The sequence below is a fragment of the Pristis pectinata genome, chromosome 18 (genome assembly GCF_009764475.1).
Source record: "Pristis pectinata isolate sPriPec2 chromosome 18, sPriPec2.1.pri, whole genome shotgun sequence".
Taxonomy (NCBI): domain Eukaryota; kingdom Metazoa; phylum Chordata; class Chondrichthyes; order Rhinopristiformes; family Pristidae; genus Pristis; species Pristis pectinata.
In genome coordinates, this window is record NC_067422.1 from 4,526,693 (window position 1) to 4,547,458 (window position 20,766).

Here is a 20,766-nt window from a genome sequence, read left to right on the forward strand (position 1 = left end):
GCTTTTGTGTCATTTCATTCAATACTTTTGTTCATTAGTGACTGAAAATCTTGAAGCAGGAAAAAAAGTATATTTGACTGACAGTCAAGGGTCATTTGAATTAAGCAACAAGCTGCTTGCTTTCCAATTCACGTAGGTAACGGTTCCTGTTACAATTGACATGTGGATATGGGAATGAGCAGTTGGACTTTGAGAGGGCATGTGATAAAGTCTCCAGAAATACATCAGAGCAGAGTTGGTAACAACACACTCACCTCACAAGGTATCTGCCATTGGCAAGGAGTAAGGGAAGGGGAGTTCCTGCATCGCTCTTTACTGCTGAAGAAGCACTGATGAAATGTTCCTAATCACAGAGATCATATATCCAGTGTTCGTCTGATTTGCTAGATCTAATAAATCTATTTGCTTGAGAGTTGGAGTTAAGGGAATAATTATTTTAGCCTGACAGAACTTGGGTGGGTGTAAAATATTCCGACTGACTTGAACAGTGCTGGAGGCAAAATGTGAATCCTGTTAAGTCCCAGCATGAAAACCATTATATTTGGGACTGGGGCTAAAGCTGGGCCCACTCAACAGGGTCAGAAGGTGGTAGGATACAGATTCCAGACCATGACTTTCAGGCTTTTAAACAAGAAGGGAATGGAGAAAGAAAATCAATATACTAAAAATGAAATGCCTTCATTAAAGGGATAAATTTGAAGTTCAGACAGCTTTATTCACACGGGCAGATTTAGAATGGCTTTGTTGAATGTTAATCATATGAGTTCTGTGAATCAGACAAATTGACAAACTTGCTTAGGCCTCCGACTTGTTGTTACAGAGTGAGAACCTTCAGCAGGGCAGAAGACACACAAACTGTACCATGTGATGTAACTTCGAAATTTTAACATCTTTCCCTCCATTTCCCACCAGCCAGTTTACGTTAAAATCAGGGTTAGTAAAGTGCCTCGATGTTTCAGTCATCACAGTCAGGGTTTGCAGTCAATGCCAAGGATTGACACAGTTTGTTCTCCTCACTCCCCACAGAACTTTTCCTGGCTGCTCAGAATAGATATCCTTCCTCCAACCTCCACAGGAGATCCGCCAAAATGGGTGAATGGGTCAAGATGCAGCAATGCTCTTCAATCCGAGTGAAGAGTATTCACTGAGGCCTGCAGGGTCCAAACCAGGTAGTAGTGAAATACAAATGAATTAAGAGATAATAGAAAAACACAAATATATTATTATCCATTGCTAAAATCTCCACTACTTACTGACTTCAGAAGAAAGTATTATATCACACTGCCACAAACACACAGTCCTGAATGCACCTGTCTTCAGTGGGAAAATGGTGGGCAAATCCTTCAATTTCATAGCTTGAAATGGCAGACAGGCTTTGGGGAGTTAGGAGGTGAGTTACTAGCTGCAGGGTTCCCAGCCTCTGACCTGCTCTTGGAACCACATTGTGGGTATAGCTACTCCAGTACAGTTTCTGGTCAGTGGTAACACCCAGGATATTGATAGTTGTGCACTTGTGCTCTGCAGATGTTGCTATTAAATTTTCTGATTTCTGCCTGTGTCTTATTAGCCTCATTCTTATGCTGTCATAAAATACAGGGCACAATATTCACAATATAAAATATGCACAGCATATGTGCATTGGCTGAGATACACATGGATCTTAGCCTGCAACCCCATTGTGGGAACACCTCCAATGATGGCAGCAGTTCAGACAACAGGATCGTCACCACAACCTCACCAGGGTCAGGGATGGACAATAACTGCCAACCTTGCAAGTGATAACCAAGACCTGAGAACCACTTCTGTTCTTCATGGTGTGACTGGAATCCAGCAGCAAAGGAGACTCCCCTCTCTGGCAACCTGATGCCCAACTCCATCTCTGAAACTGGCTATAGAGGTTGGAAGCCCTGACTTAATCTTGAGTATCTTTTACAATTATGCGAATGGAAAGGGAAGTTTAAATGATATGCAACCAGAAGCTCAGGATGGCCATTGTGAACAGAGCACAGACTTTTCACAAAATGAAGGCCACATCATGAGTACCAAATCCAATAAACAAGGCTGGAGGAAGTGCATGTGAATCTCTGCCTCACCTGGGAGTGGTGTTTCGGTCCCGGGATGGTGGTGAGGGACGAGGTGAAGGGACGAGTGTTGCATCTCCTACAGTTGCATGGGAAAGTGCCAGAGGATGGGGAGGGATGGGTGGGGAGGGTTGAGCAGACTGGGGAGTCATGGAGAGAGTGGTCTCTGTGGAAATCAGGAAGAATTAAGGAGGGGAAGGTGTGACTGCTGGTGGGATCACGTTGCAGCTGGCGGAAATGTCGAAGAATGATATGTTGGGTGTGGAGGCTAGTGGGGTGAAAGGTGAGGGTCAAGGGAATTCTCCGTTCTGTCTAGGGGGGGGAGGGGTGAGAGCAGATGTCCAGGAAATGGAGGAAGTGTGAGTGAGGACTTCATCAACCACAGTCGAGGGGAAAGCATGTTTCCTGAAAAAGGAGGACATTTCAGAAGTCCTAAAGTGGAAAGAAAGCCTCACCTTGAGAATAGACGCAGGTGAGATGGAGGAACTGAGAAAAGGCGATGGCATCCTTATAGGAGTAGGGGTGGAAGGGGGTGTAGTTGAGGCAGCTGTGAGAGTCTGTGTGTTTATAGCAGATAGTGGTGAATAGTTTGTCTCCTGAGGTGGAGACAGAGATCCAGAAAGCAAGCAAAGTGTCAGAAATGGTCCAAGTGAATTTGTGGGCAGAGTAGATGTTGGTGGCAAAGGTGAGTTCCTCAAAAGTGCAGGAAGCAGCACCAATGCACTTGGCAATGTAGCAGAGAAAGAGTTGGGGAGGGGTTCCAGAATAGGTTTGGAACAAGGACTCTACCCACAAATTCACTTCCACATAGCCAACAAAAAGACAGACACAGCTGGGGCCCATGTGTGTGCCTATGCTATACCTTTGATTTATAGAAAGTCAAAGTTTTTTTTTCCTTGTCTGTTTCCACCTATCACCCACCAGCCTCTGTCTCAAATATTCTCCCCCTCCCATCCCCCACCTTATCTGATTCCACCTATCATGTACCAGCCTGTCTCACCCCTCCCTATCTTTTCTCACCACTCTCAGTCCTGCTGCAGGGTCACGACCTGAAACGCTGACCATCCCTTTGGCTCCACAGACACTGCTTGACCCATTGAGTTCTTCCTGCAGTTTATTCTATGCTCTCTTTTGACGAAGGGATGCCTGTTAATTGACAAGCAGTCCTTTTGCTGTATAACAGACAAGGGCAATAAAGTGTACAGTTACTATCTGATGATGAACTGGCAGGTGACAGATTTAATTATAATCTGTGGTAATTATCCATATTTTCCTTCTACATGTTTGGAGTGCAAAATCATTGGTGGGGATGGTGGGAGGGAACGGGTTGAAAATTATTTACTGTTGATCACTTCTGGTAACAGCCTGATTTTTCATAACGATGTTGTAATTTAACTCAAAGCAAATAATGTAGAGAAATGATCAATTTTATCAAGTTCACCTTGTCAATGTGCTAAAGATAAGGAGGAATTATTTTTAACCCTTTAACTGCTGCCATGAGAGCATTGGTTGTGGTGCCTGTAAGTTATTTCGTGTGGCTGCTTTCATAGTCAAATAAACAGACTTAGATCTATAAATAAAGCATCCTTTATTAACTTCCATCTACACTCTTGTGTATGAATATAACAATATATTAAGAGCCTTACCATGTAATACAAGCATATTCTTAAAATTACACTACATGGATGCTGCTTCCCCGGAAAATGAAATAAACTGTACAGTCGATTAAAAATAGAAAATGCTGAACTATAAGACCATGAGAAATAGGAGCACAAGGAGGTCATTCAACCCCTTGAGTCCCCTCCACCAAGCAATAAGATCATGGCTGATCCAACGTTCCTCAAGTCCAGTTTCCTGCCCTCTTCCCATAACCCTCGATTCCCTTACTGATTAAATAACTATCTCAGCTTTGAATATCTTCAAGGATTCAGCCTGTGCGGTTTTCTAGGGCTGGGAATTCCAAAGAGTCACAACCCTTTGAAAGAAGAGATTCTTCTTCATTTCAGTCTTAAATGGGCGTCCTCTAGTTCTGAGAACTGTGGTCCTGGACTCTGCCATAACCAGTTACATCCTCGCAGCCTCTACCCCGACGAGTCTCCCAAGAAATATTCAGCAAGACAGGCAGCAATGGTGGGGAGAGGAATAGAGCTAACATGTCAGGTCAATGATCTTTCAACAGTACTGTCAAGAGTTAGAAATCACATGTGTTTTAAGATTGCAGAGAATGGGGAAGGGTGGAAAGAATAAAGAGAATGTTTGTGATAGAATGGAGATCAAAAGAGACAGAATGATGCAAATGGTGATAATGCCAGCTGAGAGAAGGCAATGAAAGCTTGTTGATCACAGATGACCTGCCCAGGGGAGATGTATGTACAAATGGATAAATAAAACAGAGGAGAAAGCAACAAAAGGTAAAACAAAACAAGCTGGATCTGTGATATACATTTGGGAGAAGCAAAACTGTGCTGACACTGGGAATATGAAATAAAGAAACAAAAAAAGCTAAAAATATGCAGGTAATCAGGCAGCATCTATGGAGAGAGAAACCATTAACATTTCACATTGATGACCTATTGTCAGAACAACCCAGTTCTGATATAAACTGGAAAGAATGATTACCTGAAATTGTTGAATATAATGTTAAGACTGAAGGCTGCAATATGCCAAGTCAGAAGGTGAGAGGTTGTTCCTCAAGATGGATACAGTGAATTCACTCACAAGATATTTCTACTGTGGTTGATTCTTAAAGTTCTCCATCTTTGTGCCTCTGCTTTCACATTGCTTTGCATCCAATGCCCACATTTACTGTCAATAATTGGACTTTTCCTCTTTCCTGTTATGACCTTTGACATCACTAAGTTGTCTCCTCTGATTTTGCCTTTCTGGATCTTCTCCAAGACTTTCAACTCCCATGACTCTATTTTCAGACTATTCTGTTGCATTCTAGCTATACTGTATTGAGCTGACATTGTTAAGTCCATGCCTGCTATAACATCCTTCAGAGGATCTTCAGAGCTTAAAAACTGCTGCTGTGTTGCAACACAGTCAAAGCATCCAACTCAATCTGTACTTGATTGTCCATTCTGTAACCCTGTCAGGACTGAGCTCTTACCCAGAACCTGTGCAGCTTCATATTCTCTGCCTATTCAACTGCGGCAAGTAATGCAGCAATGCCAGCAGCTGCCACACCTGTGTGACTTATCACTGCACTCTGAACTATACTATTTAGCTTAAATAAGAATGCATTACAACATTGTTAGTGTCTTGAGAATTGTTTGTAACAAAGCAAAATAAGATAATACATAAATGGAAAATCATAACATTTCTTTCTAAAGTTACATACCTAGAGCCTTTTCCCTTTGACAACCTTGTTGGTGGGGGTGGGGGGGAGGTTGACTATGTTGTAGTGTCTTCTGTGTGACTGCTGGAAGGCTGCTCCTGTTTACTTTGAGTCAGTTCTGCTGATCTGTGAAAAGTTTATACAGTACTTAATTGCTCTTGAGAACCTGATGGTGAGGTTTGAACTGGTTGGGTATAACTAAGCGGATTGTTAGTCCATTTCACAGGCAATTTTAACTCAGACTGATACTGGCATTTTAATCCAGGTTTAGTGAACCCAGACAAATGAAGGAGTAATCTGGGATGGCTGGCTATGTTACACAGTTGAGCATATTGGTAGGGAGGTTGTTGTGTGAGATGAATTGGTGGCATTGTGAAAGGGTGAACACCCAGGAGCCTTCCCATGTGGCAGAGATCAGACCTCAAGGTGGATCAGGCTGACACTACGCAGCAGCAGAAGGACATTGAGTGACCTCTGCCTGTGCCTCTGAGGCAGCTGTCTCCTGAACCAGTAGCTGCTGTCAATGAACCGTAACAAAGAAGACCACAATTGAGGTTGTGATCTCCTAGCTCTGCACAACTACATATGACAGCATAGAGGTGGACTCCGCCACACTCCTTGTCATCTCCTGCAGACCAGCCTGACCATGCACAGACCATCTTGTTGTCTATCCACACTGGCCTGGTCCGGTAAACATCCCAGTCACAGTCCTCATCTGAGTCCTCTGGAGCCATGCAAATGCTTCCGGCAAGCCCCTGATCAGATTCACCACACCTCGTTCCAGACTGCAACCCACTGGTACCAGGGGTACTTCCCTGTGATCAAGTCTTTCTAACCTATTTTGCTGAAACCTCATTGTGTTAATCTCTGAAGTGGTGCTGTGGGGTGTCAGGTGCAATGATGCATGGAGCCGTTCATTGTCATCATCAATCCTTCCTCCTCTGGTCCCTCCTCTTTTCCCTCCTGCTCCTCCATCTCCTCCAAGAATTCACTGTGCTCTCAGAAAATTATAGAGTGCTCTCCCTCTCCCTTTCCATCTCCATCTCCCTCTCCCTCTCTTTCTCTCTCTCCCCCTCCTTCTCCTGTACCCTCCCTCCTTCATGGCAGCCATCGTGTGCGTTGCCGTTGTTTGGTAGCCATGGGGCTGTTCAGCAAAGTGTTGTCCCTGTGTACATTCCTATCACTCACTACACTTAAAGCTTCTCTCTGTACATAATCTCCCCTACTGCTGTTTCAAACTTGTTTTCCACCAATTTAATGATTTTTTTGAAGGGAACCCCATTTAGTGCTAAAGGTGTATGCAGTGAGGATTTAGCGCAAAGATAAGTGAAATCCATTTTCTCAGCATTTGTATCTGTGCTGGAAACTCTCTTCACTGTACATTTAAGGGATGAGGCTGTCACTGTTTAACCCACCCTTTATTGCCCATCACTAATAACATAGTAGTGTTCGGAGCCAACAGCATTGCCATGGACTGTCCTAAACCAGATAGGTTTTCACAATATTCCACTAGCTTTCTCAGATTTATTGAAGTACTTTGCATTTATCATAGTGAAATGTTCAAATAGCCCAGGCTTTTAGATCCTAGTGCAGTAATTTAACAGCTCTGTTATAATATCCTGTTCACTGTTCATATCCATCCTGCGTTCCTGGTTTCTTTGCTCTGTTGTTCCTTTTGTTTATGATCTGTTTACTGTCATGGATGCAGCACTTAACCTTGGGAAGGTAGCCACAGTAACCAGATTAACTGGGTGTTTGTGTGAACCTTACAATAAGTAAGTAACATCTGACTTCAGTATGACAGGAATTCACAGAACATAGAATGTAGAACATTACAGCACAGTACAGGCCCTTCGGCCCACGATGTTGTGCCAACATTTTATCCTGCTCTAATATCTATCTAACCCTTCCCTCCCACATAGCCCTCCATTTCTCTATCATTCATGGGGCTATCTAAGAGTCTCTTGAATGTTCCTAATGTATCTGCCCCCACAACCTCTGCCAGCAGTGCATTTCACGCACTCACCACTCTCTGTGTAAAAAAACTTACCTCTGACATCCCCCTTACACCTTCCTCCAGTCACCTTAAAATTATGCCCCCTCGTGTTAGCCATTTTCACCCTGTGAAATTCATAAAGAGATTGATTAATTGTGTAACTGATCACCCACCAAAACAATGTTACGCTTGGGATCTTGATAACACTGAATCAGTATTAGAATATAAAACCAAAGAACTCTGTGTGAACAGAAATGAGTGGCCCTACCCATAATACCTGTACGTTGCTTCCTTAATTAGAAATAACAGAGGCAACACAGAGAGTATGGGTTCTAGTTATTCATTAAATGAATAAAGTGGGTATTGTTGGCACAATCAGCAATTGTTGCTTATACTTAATTGCTCCTGAGAACATGATGGTGAGGCTTGAACTGGTTGGGTATAATTGAGTGGTTTGTTAGTCCGTTTCAGAGACAATTATAACCAGGGCTGATACTGACATTTTAATCCAGGTTTATTTAACTCAATTTAAATTTACCAGCTGCCACAGTGGGATTAGAGCTCATACCTCGAAATCATTACCACATGCTGGGAGCATTTGTCCAGTTAATCAACCACCCTGCTCCTCTAAATAAAAACTGAAAAACAGGACATTGAGTAACTGAGTTGGGATGTTATGTTGCAGTTGTACAAGATGTTGGTGAGGCCACATTTGGAATATTGTGTTCAATTTTGGTCACCCTGCTATAGGAAAGATGGCATTAAACTGGAAAGAGTGCAGAGGAGATTAACAAGGATGTTGCCGGGACTCAACGGGGTGAGCTATGGAGAGAGGTTGAGAAGGTTAGGACTTTATTCATTAGAGCGTAGGAGAATGAAGGATGAGTTTATAGAGGTGTATAAAATCATGAGGGGCATAGATAGGCTGAATGTGCACAGTCTTTTCCCCAGGGTTGGGGAATCAAGAACTAGAGGGCATAGGTTTAAGTTGAGAGGGGAGAGATTTAATAGGAACCTGAGGGGCAACTTTTTCACCCAGAGAGTGGTCAGTATATGCAATGAGCTGCAGAGGAAGTGATTGAGGCTGGTATATTAACAACATTGAAAAGGTATTCGGACAGGTACACGGTTAGGAAAGGTTTAGAGATATCTGGGTCAAATGGGGGCAAATGGGACTCGCTTAATGAGAATTTTGGTCAGCATGGACCAGTTGGGCAGAAGGGCCGGTTTCCATGGTGTGTGACTCTATGACTCTATGACGCTAAAATGCTGGAAACAGTGTTTCAGGTTGAAACAAAGAGAGGTTAGGATGGTCAGCTGCTTAAGCCTGCTTCTATGGAGGGAAATGGACGGTCAATGCTTTGGGTCAAGACCCTTCATCTGGATTGGAACGTACCCAAACAGAAAATGAAGTATTCTTCCTCAAGCCTACGTTTGGCCTCTTTGGATCAATATAAGAACCCTGGTCTCACCCTATCAGCGATATTTCCTTTGACCTATCCATCTCGCTTCTACCCACTCTACAGCTTAAAACTTGTCATCTCTCTTCAGCAACACACAAGATGCTGGAAGAACCTTGAACCTTACACAGAAGCCCAGTGTAAACAGCAGGCCTTGAGAGCAGTATGGTGCGATGCACATATGCACAAAGCTGGGTGAATCCTCAGTACCCTTGCTGCAGTATGCAGGCAAGGCTTGTATTTGCATGTGCTCAGGTGCTGAGTTCCAAGTCATTGTTCACTCATTCACTGAAGTGTATCAGAGGAGGAGCCTAACACTTAACATCTGCAAGGCAAACATCCTCTACCAACCATTCCTCACTGTAAACATTAGATTCATAGAATAATAGAGTCATAGAGCACTACAGCACCGAAACAGGCCCTTTGGCCCATCTAGTCCATGCTGATCTGATCTGCCTACTGCCTCAGTTACCTGCATCCGGACCATATCCCTCCAAAGCCCTCCCATCCATGTGCCTATCCAAACCTCTCTTTAATGTTACAGTTGAAACCGCATCTACCAGTTCCTCTGGCAGCTGGTTCCACACTCGTACCACCCTCTGAGTGAAGAAGTTCCCCCTCAGGTTCCCCTTATATATTTCATCTTTCCCCCTAAACCTCTGTCCTCTAGTTCTAGTCTCACCCAACCTGAGAGGAAAAAGCCTGCATGCATTCACCCTATCTATACCCCTCATAATTTTATATACCTCTACAAGATCTCCCCTTATTCTCCTGTGCTCCAGGGAAAAAGTCCTAACCTATTCAACCTTTCCCTATAACTCATGCCCAAAAGTCCCAGGAACATCCTTGAAAATTTTCTCTTCACCCTTTCAAGCTTATTGATATCTTTCCTGTAGGTAGGTCACCAGAGCTGCACACAATACTCCAAATTTGGCCTCACCAAAGTCTTCTACATCCCAACTCCTGTACTCAATGCCCTGATTTATGAAGGCCAAAGTGCCAAAAGCTCTCTTTACGACCCTATCTACCTGTGAAACCACTTTCAAGGAATTATGGATCTGTATTCCCAGGTCCCTCTGTTCTACCGCACACCTCAGAGCCCTACCATTCACCGTGTAAGTCTTACCCTGGTTTGTCCTCCCAAAGTGCAGCAGCACACACTTGTCTGCATTAAATTCCATCTGCCATTTTTCAACCCATTTTCCAAGCTGGTCAAGGTCATGCTACAAGCTTTGATAGCCTTCCTCGCTGTCCACTACGCCCCCAATCTTGGTGTCATTCGCAAATTTGCTGATCTAGTTTACCGCATTATCATCTAAATCATAAATGTAGATGATAAACAACAACGGACCCAGCACCGATCCCTGCGGCACACCACTAGTCACAGGCCTCCAATCAGAGAGACAACCATCTACTACCACTCCTTGGCTTCTCCCGGTAAGCCACATTGCCCTCTGACTAAAAGGTTCATGGTGAGACTTAGGTCAATAAATATAGACCTCTTCCTGTACCTCAGGAGCCAACTGTCAGCGAAAGCAGACTTCAGATGATGAAATTCACCACGACTTTCAATGGGCCAGCACAGACTTTGATGGTTATACTCAGTTGGCTCCATTGGGCAGGCTACATCAGTCATATGCCTTTCATCAGACTTCTGAAACAGACACTTTCTTCTGAGCTCAGTCATGGCGAGAGCTTACCAGGTGGACACAGGAAATGATTCAAGGTTGTGCTCAAAGCCTCCATGAAAACATGCAACAGCTTCACTGACTCTTGGGAATCCCTGGCCCATGAACACTCAAAATGGAGAAGGAGCATTCAGGATGCTGCTGAGAACCCCGTGTCCATGCATCAGGAGCACACAGTGTAAATGGCAGGACGAGTGCACCACTCACTACTCAGCTGCCCGCCCCATTGGGAACCTCCTGCCCCATCTGCGAAAGAGACTATGGTTTCCACATTGGCCTCATCAGTCACCTGAGATCCCACAGAACCAGAGTGGCAGCAAGTCATCTTTGATCCTGAGGGACTGTGTAAGAAGAAGAGGACTTGAGTGTAATGTGAATGTGATGTGTGCCTCTGAGTCTGGTGGGAGTGTGCAGGTATAGTTCTGCGAGGGTTGGTGCTATTTCATACACCGAGATGTGACCAGCCTGTTTGGACTGCCTTAGCACAACAAATGTCTGTGGTGTGCTTATCCATTGGTTCTGTTGAGTAATATTCTGGCTGACGGATCGGACTGTGGGATAAAGCAGTAAATGCAGACTCCCCTTTTCTCAGCCAAAATGAAACAGGGGTCAGATTCTTTTGTGTTGTCAGTTACAGACTATCCGATTATGTGGAGAAGGCAGAGGAGTTGAAACAACATTTGGTTCTTTTAACTTCAACCAATAAGATCCCGAGGTTCTTCAAAAACATCCTTGGTACCCCTCAGTTGTGTTTGTCAGACAACTTAGTCTCTACGTGTTTGACGATTGGCCACCCTACAGGTTTGGTTGCAGCTAGTTGAAATGCCTGCCAGTTCCAAGCCAAAACTCTCAACAATCCATCAGCAGCAATAAATCAGACGATAGTTGGAGAACTCGTTGAGGAACAGCAGGCTCTCGGTCCCAGAATGAAGCACCAGATTAATGCTCAATTTCATTAATCCCTGCTTTTATTCTGCAAACTCACTTTTAAACTTCTGGTTTGGAGGTGATTGGAATGGCCCCAATTCCCCTGGCCCCTGAGTGTAACTTCTCAAACCTCTCATCACAAGCATCACTGTTTAAGTTTTCAGATTTTTTTAAAAACTCACACATACCCCTTTAACCTGTTGACATCAGAACTTATTGGAACAAAAATCACAAGTTCAGACACCTCCTCGGGAATGCTCCCCACAACTCCTCAACTCTTCAGCCCACCACCCAGTGTCAACAATAAGCCGAAAGCAAGAGTGCAGATTTAGCCATAAATCAATGTGCGTACAGCGAGGACTGCAGTATTATCCATGATTGTGTGAGTGCACAACACAAAGCTGAATGTTCACCACAAGTGCAGTAGGGGGTGGGGTATAAACTGTGAGTGCATGCAGCACAATAGGGAGTAGGTATTAACTGTGAGTTTATGTGAACACAGCATTAGCCGTGAATGTGTGTGTCGAGCAGGGATTGGGGTTTTAGTCATTATTGTGTGTATACTACACTGAGTGCAGTGTTAGGTGTAAGTGTGTGTGTGTGTGTGTCAACAAAGAGTGGTGCATTAGCTGTGAGTGTGTCTGCAGAGCAGGAAGTTGGGTAATTGGTTTATTATTGTCACATATACTGAGGTACAGTGAAAAACTTTGTTTTTCCTGCTATCCATACAGATCACTTCAAAACATAAGTACATTGAGGAAGTACAAAAGGAAAAGCAATAACAGAATGCAGAATATCATGTTACGGTTACAGATACAGGTATTAAACTTACATCAGGATAGCGTCAGATTGACAATCCTACTCACTTCCTTGGGTCACTCACATGAAACCCATTTAATTTTAACCATATATAAATCACCAGCTACTGACATTTTCAGTCAGTTTATTAATAATCTTGAGTTTGTTCCAAAATGCTAACGAACCAATCAATGTTGTCTTTTGTGAAAATGCAGAGAATTTGCGTGTTTTGACAGCATAATTCAATGGAAATGATTTTATAGCCTTTATAAGTCCTGGAAACTCAACCACAATTGTAAACAGAGAATTTCATAATTTTCTGCTTGCCATCTTGTTAATAATTATCTCTGCACCAGACCGAGCCTTCTTTCTCCAGGCTCGTGCATGAATCACGGGTCCCAGATCTGGCAGCAGTCAAATTGTGCAAAGCCTTTGTTTGGAAACTCAGCAAGTTAGGGGTGGTGCTCCTTTTAGGTGTTCGCTGGTCAGCTGCTCTGTGTTACAACAAAGGGTTTGGGATATGAAACTTGAAGGTGGAGTGTGTTGTCAGCAGTTACATAATATATTAAGATAATCAGAGATTCTGTGCAGGGCTGAGAGCAGGACCCATGGAGGTGTGTGCGAGAGACTGTGTTTAATTTTAAGAATGACATGCATCAAAGCAGATCAGTTTTACATCAACCGTGGGTCTGAGGGTTTCATTATTGTCTCTGTGGTCAGAAAGTTGTTGATTTCAAACCCACCCCAAAGACAAGCTCAAAGATTTTGACTGGCACTCTTTGCACTGTTGGATGAGATGTTAGAGTGAAGTCTGGTTTGTTCTCTCAAGCTGAAAGATAACATGATAATATTTTGAGGAAGAGCAGGAGAGGCACTCTGGCCAACATTTTTTCTTCAAACAACGTAAGAGAAACAGACTCTCTGGTCATTATCACTCTGCTGCCTGTGTTGTGCAAATTGGTTGCTGTGTTTCCAACACTCCAACAGTGACGCCAGTTCAAATCTACTAAATTAGCTGTAGGATGATTTCAGATGAACTGAACAGGGTCACGAAAGGCTCCTCATAAATGCAAGTCTTAATTTCTTTCAAAATAAATTACTGTCACTTGTTTCGAGGACCACCTGGCTGGCATGTATGAAACCTTATGTGATATCTCCCCACAATCCTCAACCAGAAGGCTTCTAAAATATAACGTCAACAAATGTTCTATCATTTCAGAAACACAGTACCATCAGAATTACAAGTCAGGGCACACATAAGACAAGATAACAGAAGATAAGATATCTTTACACATTTAATTTTCAACAAACAATATTTTTAATACTTACAGGGCATATCCGCAGTGACCTTAATGGATCCAGCATGATATTGCTGTTTTATTTCAGGTTTTAGAATTAGACAGCTGCTGGAAAAACTGAGCAGGTCTGGCAGCATCTGTGACAGAGAAACAGAGTTAACATTTCAGTTCTGATGAAGGGTCATTGACTTGAAACATTAACGTTGTTTCTCTGTCACAGATGCTGCCTGACCTGCTCAGTTTTCCCAGCAGCTGTCTAATTCTAAAACTTGAAATAAAACAGCACTATCACACTGGATCCATTAAGGTCACCGTGGATATGATTTGGAATGCACATTAAGCTTGAGTTGTTCCAGGTGAATCGACTCCCAGAGCACAGGTGGGAAGGTGTTCTGTGGCTCAGAGTGAGGAAGGGTTTGACCCTCCCAAGAAGAGTCTGTGAAAAGATCTGTTGTATTGTGTGAGATTAGCTTCTTCCCTGGGAATTATTTGAGTAAGGAGAAAGACTTCAATCACATGACCCAAGCTTGCGACTTCAGGGCAGGCTGGAAAGAAACATTCAAGCACTGACTTAAATGCAGGGTCCAGGATTAAGAAGTTTGCAGATGATGCAAAAATTAGCACCGCAGGGTTGATTGAAAGGAAGAATACAATGGGTTAGTTTGGTGGGCAGAAAACGAGGGATCCAATCCAGAACAGTGTGAAGTAAATTGGTTTATTTTTGTCACATGTACCGAGGTACAGTGGAAAACTTTTGCATGCCATCCATACAGTTCATTTCATTACAACAGTGCACTGAGGTAGGACAAGGGAAAACAATAACAGAATGCAGAATAAAGTGTTACAGTTACAGAGAAAGTGCAGTGCAGTAAGGTGCAAGGCCATAACAAGGTAGATTGTGAGGTCAAGAGTCCATTTTATCATTCTAGGGGACCATTCAATAGTCTTATAACAGCGGGGCAGAAGCTGTCCTTGAGCCCAGTGGTACATGCTTTCAGGCTTTTGTATCTTCTACCTGATGGGAGAGGGGAGAAGAGAGAATATCCAGGGTGGGTGGGTCTTTGATTATGCTGACTGCTTTACCGAGGCAGCGTCTTGGAGTCCATGGAGGGGAGGCTGGTTTCCGTGATGTGCTGAGCTGTGTCCGCAACTCTCTGCAGTTTCTTGCGGTCACAGCCATACAAAGTTGTGATGCATCCAGATAGTGAAAATCTGGATAATGAAAAGTGATACATATCAGGAAGGTAAATAAGACAAGGGAGTACCTAATAAATGGTAGAATAGAGGTACTAAGAACAATCATCCACAGACCGCTGAAGATAATACATTTAAGAAGGCCTACAGCAATCTTTTTTTTATTAACCAAGGTGTGGAATACAAGAGAAGGCACACTCGCTGGAATTGCATAAGCCATTACGTGGCAGCACAGAGGTACAGGTAGTAGATTGAACCAGTGATCCAGGTTCAATCCTAACCTCGGTGCTGTTTGTGTGATGTTTGCACATTCTCGCTGAGACCATGTGAATTGTCCTCCAGCTGCTCCAGTTTCCTCCCACATCCCAAAGACAAGCAGGTTGGTCGGTTAATTGGCTGATGTAAATTGCCCCTAGTGCTTGGGAGAGTAGTAGAGTCTGGGGAGAGTTGATGGGAATAGAGTCATATAATTGTACAGCAGGAAAACAGGCCGATCAGCCCAACCTGTCCACTCAGACCAGTGGGCACCCATCTGTATTCATCCCATCTCAAAGCACTTGGTCCATAGCCCTCTATGGCTAAGCAATTCAAGTGCTCATCTAGGCACTCCTGAAATGCTGTCAGTGACCCAGCGTCAACCACGCTCTCAGGCAGTGCATTCCAGGTACTCACCACTCTGTGGGGAGAATAAAGTAGGATTAGTGTAAGTAGGTGCTTGATGGTCTCAATGCGCTAAAGAGCCTGTTTCTGTGCTGTATGACAATAATAAAACCAATAGTTCTGGTCACCATACTATGGTGAGCAGAGTGATAAGGATGTTACTTTGACTGGAGAATTTTAGCTATGAATGGTTACTCTCGGGTTTTTTTTGATAACAAGATTGGTATTGGTATTGGTTAGAAATGTAATCAAGAAATAATGATATTACAAGAAGCTGGGGTGTGTGAACAGGAAGAATCAATTTCCCTTCACAGAGAGGCTGGTAACTGGGTCGCATTGATTTAAGGTAATAGAAAGACTAGAGGTGAAACCAACACAAAAGTCCACCACATAGAGTGTGACAATTCAAAGAAGTGATTCACCACCATCTCAAGGACAGCTAAATATAGGCAGAGATTACTAGCCTTGTCGGTGATGCTTACATCCTGTGAATCAACAACAAAATTTAGAGAGCGTGCACACATAGTCAAGTCATGAGGCTGAATCAAGTCGTAATGCTGGCTTTAGATAAAGCATCACTTGGGTTCCTTTCTCTGGCCTCAGGGTTAGGAAGTAGTTGGTTTGAGACTCTCCCAAGGCCATACACTGTTATGACCAATGTCTCTCATCCAGGCAACATGCTCTCCTCTGCACCCTCTCCAAAGCCTCCACATCCTTCTTGTAATGCGGCGACCAGAACTGCACACAGTGCTCCAAGTGTGGTCTAACCAAAGTTTTACACGGCTGCAACATGACTTTTCAACTTTCACATTCAGTGCCCCAAGCAATGACAGAAGTATGCTACCCGCCTTCTTTACCATTCTGTCTACTTGTGTTGCCTTTTTCAGGGAGGTTTGGACTTGCACCCCAAGATCTCTCTGTATATCAATGCTGTACATCAGAAAAGGGTCCTGCCATTTATTGTGATGGACGAAGGTACAAAATGTGGCCTTTAGGAGGGAACTGGACAACTATATGGTGGAAGAAAATTTGTAAAATTACAAAGAAAGGATCAATAGCTGGATTTAGAGACTTGTTCTGGAGCAAGACTCTAAATCTACCTATTGGCCCTTTCTCTACAACCCTACCTCATTTTCTGCTGCATTCCTTCGATAAACATTATCCTGCATTTCAAAAGCATCTTTAATCTAGTGAAAATTATTAATTTTAACCATGCCTCAAGGGTGAGGGAAGCAAGACAGGGACAACAACAACTTGCATTACTGTAACCCTTTTAAAATAGCAATCCTTCATTCCATCTCCTGCCCCCCCTTTCACCCCCACCCAAAATGCTTCACAGAAGCATGATCCCACACAGGAACTGTTAGGATAAGTGACTATAATCTTGGTGAAGCCGTGAGGTTTTAACGAAAACATTAAATGGGGAGAGAAGTGGAAAGTTCCAGAACATTAGGGAGGGAATTCTGAGTCTTGCAACTGAAGGCACAGCTGCTAATGAGGGAGTGATTAAAATCAGGGATGATTAAGAGGCCAGAAGAGGAGGAGGGCAGATATCAGGGAAGGTTTGTTGGCTGGAGGAGGTTAGGGAGATTGGCGAGGGTGGGTGACAACGTGGAGGGACTTTAATCTCAAGAATCAGGATTTAAAACCAGCACCCTGATTGGACCATGAGCTGGTGAAAGCTAGTGAACGATGAGTGCGCAGTGTAGAGGGAGCAGAGGTTTGAATGATCCCACGTTACCATAAAGTGAATGTGGGAGCTGGTCAGAAGAACAGTGAAATAATCCAGTTCAAAAGCCACACTAGAATGTGGACTTTCACCTGGAGTGGGAAGCAGAGTGTGGAAAGGAGAGATCAGAATTATCTTCTCCAAGATTGTAGGAAACTGGACATTCGGAGAGTTTGTATGATTCCATGTACAGAGCCTTTAACTGAACGATTGTCCAATGGCTGGGAACCTGAACCAATACTGACCACTTCTGATGAAACGTCATCGACCTGAAACATTAGTTCTGTTTCTCTCTCCTTAGGTGCTGTGCAACTTGCCGAGTGTTACCAGCATTTTCTGTTTCATTTCTGATTTCCAGCATCTGCAGTATTTTGCTTTAGCATCTCTGTCCCATTACCTCAATGCTGATGAGGGAATCGACTGTCTTCTCTGTGGATTATACTGTTTCTCATGTCTGCAGAGGAATGTAATTTTCAAATGGCTGTTGACATTTATTTAGATCAAGAATGCTCCAGATATTTGCTCATATCTGCATTTGAGAATTATGTTGAGATCATCATCAAACACAGTCCTTGCTTAATTGAAGAAAAGGATGTTTGAAGATCCAGATTGCAGATCTGGCACAAAACTCATGGTCTACCGGGCAGCAGTGATCCCTGCCTTCCTATATACTTTAGAGACTTGAACTACCTTCTGCCTACTCCTCAATGCACTTGAAAGATATCACCAATGCTTCCTTCACAAAAATCCTCCAACTCACTGAAAGGTTAAGCTGTTCAACATCAGTGTCCTTGCCAGAACTGAAGCCCTAAGTACATTCAGTTGGCACTATTGCACAAAGCATGTCATTCGTACTCCTGATACCAGACCCTATACAGCTTCAGAATAAAGGGACGTATCTTTAAAACTGAGATGAGAGGGTGGAGAATTTCTGGAATTTGTTGCCACAGAGGGCTGTGGAGGCCAAGTCATTGGGTTTACTTAAGGCAGAGATTGATAGGTTCTTGATTGGTAAAGGAGTTAAGGGTTACAGGGAGTAGGTGGGAGAAAAAAATCAGCCATGATTGAATGGTGAAGCAGACTCGATGGGCTGAATGGCCTAATTAGGCTCCTATGTCTTCTGAAACAAGAAGAGATCACCAGAAGGACATAAGGAAAAATTCAAGGATCTTCTCAGAGCCTCCTTGAAAAGCTTCAACATCCCCATTGACTTCTGGGAATCCCTGGCCCATGACTCCTCAGAGTGGGTGATTCTGAGAACTTCCAGCACCACACCACTAAGTAACCACCCACCCACTCCATCAGGCATCTCCTGCCCCACCTGTGGCAACGTCTGCAGTTCCACATTGGCCTCACCAGTCACCTCAGAGCCCACAGAACTGGAATGGAGGCAAGTCAACCCCAATCCCAAGGGACCACTTAAGAGAAGAGAAGAGAAGACAATGAAGCTGATGCCTTGACAGTAAGTGAAAATCAAAAAGCTGCAGAAAATACAAAATAAATACTAAAAGTGCTGGAAATACTCACAGGTCCAGTGAGAGAAACAGAGTTACCATTTCAGGTCAATGGATCTTCATCAAAACCAAAATGCTAGGCTCTGATTCTCTCTCCATAGATGCTGCTTGACCTGTTGAGTATCTCCAGCAGTTCGATTGTTTATTCTATGACACTACGTGATTGCCGATGGCTGTGTGATTCCCACACTCCTTTAATCACATGCATTGCAAAGTAGAAAGCCCTTTCCTTTATTAAAGAACGGTTATCAGTCTGCTATTAGAATCTGTGGCCAGAATAGCAGTCAGGATGAAGGAATGAATCAAACAAGCAGTGTTCCCACTTCTCCAGTTCCATGACTCTCCAAGAGCACTCTGTTCTTCTGACTGACCTCCGCTCACTTCGTCCCATCCTTTGGAGCACTTCTGCAGCCTCTAGAGCCCCAACTCTGGAGTTCCTCTCTCTATCCCTCCTCTTTAAAATACATCATAAAATGTACCCCCGTCATAACTTTGTCACCCATCCTAATTGTTTGTTAATAAGTACAGAAAATACTGGAAACACTCTGCCAAGCCCCTGGGTATTGAACTTTGGAATATGATAGTTTAGCTGTTGAGTTGGTGTGGAAACACAGCAATCTGGTTGGAAGTTTGCGGTCAGGACACCAGCCAAGATAAGCACTAATGATCTGTCTCTGTGCACAGGTATTCACATTACACACATAACGTGTTAAGATCCCAGTTTCATTGAGGTCACCACATGCATCTCACTTATGGACGTAAGCAAACACTTGTAACGTTTGGTTTGCTGGAATGGCCACACCAATATTTAATTCAGAAGAACCAACCTGGATTATTGACCCAGTAATTTCAGTTTCAATAGTTTGCAAGAAAGCATAAAATGGGAAAAGGCCATTCACCCATCAAGTCCACCCTGTACCTGGCCTGATCAATCTCTGAAGGGAATTTTCTCTGTAAATCGTCTCACCTCTGTACTCACATCTTCCCTTTGTTCTCCTTCCAGCAGCAGTTCAATTACAGTCTTTAACTCTGCCCTGAATCTGAACTGCAGAATCCTCAAGCAATGAGCTGTAATTGCCACGTTATTCAAACATTCTGCATTAAACCTGAGTTTATCAATGGCAGGGAGCGCTGATGCTACACACACTGTAATTACTAAAGCCTCTTATTAGAAATAATTTCCATGCTCCAAGGGGAATCCTGTTAAACTCAGTAAAATGGCCCAAAGCCAAGTACGATTAGCCCTTGATAGGCAGTGCTCCCAGCCTCCTGACGCTGATAATCCAGTTTGACTGCATGCTGTAAGGCCAATCTCTCCAGTCTTGCTCCCTGCTTTCAGTGTGTCCTGTCGATATTCTTCTGAAAAACAATAAAAATCCGGCTGAACCAAAGCTCCTTTTAGGTGAACTGCTTCTTTGCCACAAACCTTCCATGATTTCTGCTGCTGTGGGACACCATGGGAGAGGTTCTGTGTTAAAGGGCTTGGATGGGAGGTAGTTGTTATTTGAGTGGCTGGGATAAGAGAGTGGGTGGTTGTTGCTTTAAAGCTATCACATTTTTAAGGCTTGTGTCATCTGACTAACTGCACTCTGTGTTTCATCAGTCTGCTGTAGAACATTCCAGAAGCAGTCTATGTGAGGAAAGTGCCACAGTAGGAGATACTGAGTGGCTCTCTTGTGAATAAAGGATCATTGCTGTTAGTTTCAATTTCTGACTATTTTCCCATATTTTGTAGATTAACTAAGGGAGATACTGTGATAAGATGATCCTTGACCTTCTTGTTCGTTATATGAGCAACTGCTACAGTGGAGGTAAGCGTAGCCCTTCTTAGCAGCATTACAAAGGTGTGAAATTACTCTCACAGTTCCATTATCGCCAGTGACAATATTATTGTGATTCCCAACACTGGTCAATCCCATCACATGCGCAGAGCGATGCCAACCAAAGAGCTCGAGAAAAAGTCAGTATGGGCTGCAATCAACACAGCCTGAAGAATAACAAACAGACTGCTGGAGGAACTTAGTGGGTCAGGCAGCATCTGTGGAGGGAAAAGGACAGTTGACGTTTTGGGTCTCAGTTTT

The 20,766-nt window shown here is 43.5% G+C and overlaps 1 long non-coding RNA gene across 1 annotated transcript; it reads right to left on the minus strand.

Moving 5' to 3' along the window:
• Window positions 1–713: 713 nt before the first annotated feature.
• LOC127579966 (uncharacterized) lies at window positions 714–13,232 on the minus strand. Its single transcript, XR_007957748.1, has 4 exons — window positions 12,325–13,232; window positions 7,472–7,542; window positions 5,425–5,547; window positions 714–1,151 (listed from the first exon to the last, which is right to left on the minus strand). It is a non-coding gene; the product is annotated as an uncharacterized LOC127579966 (long non-coding RNA).
• Between the last annotated feature and the right edge of the window lie 7,534 nt (window positions 13,233–20,766).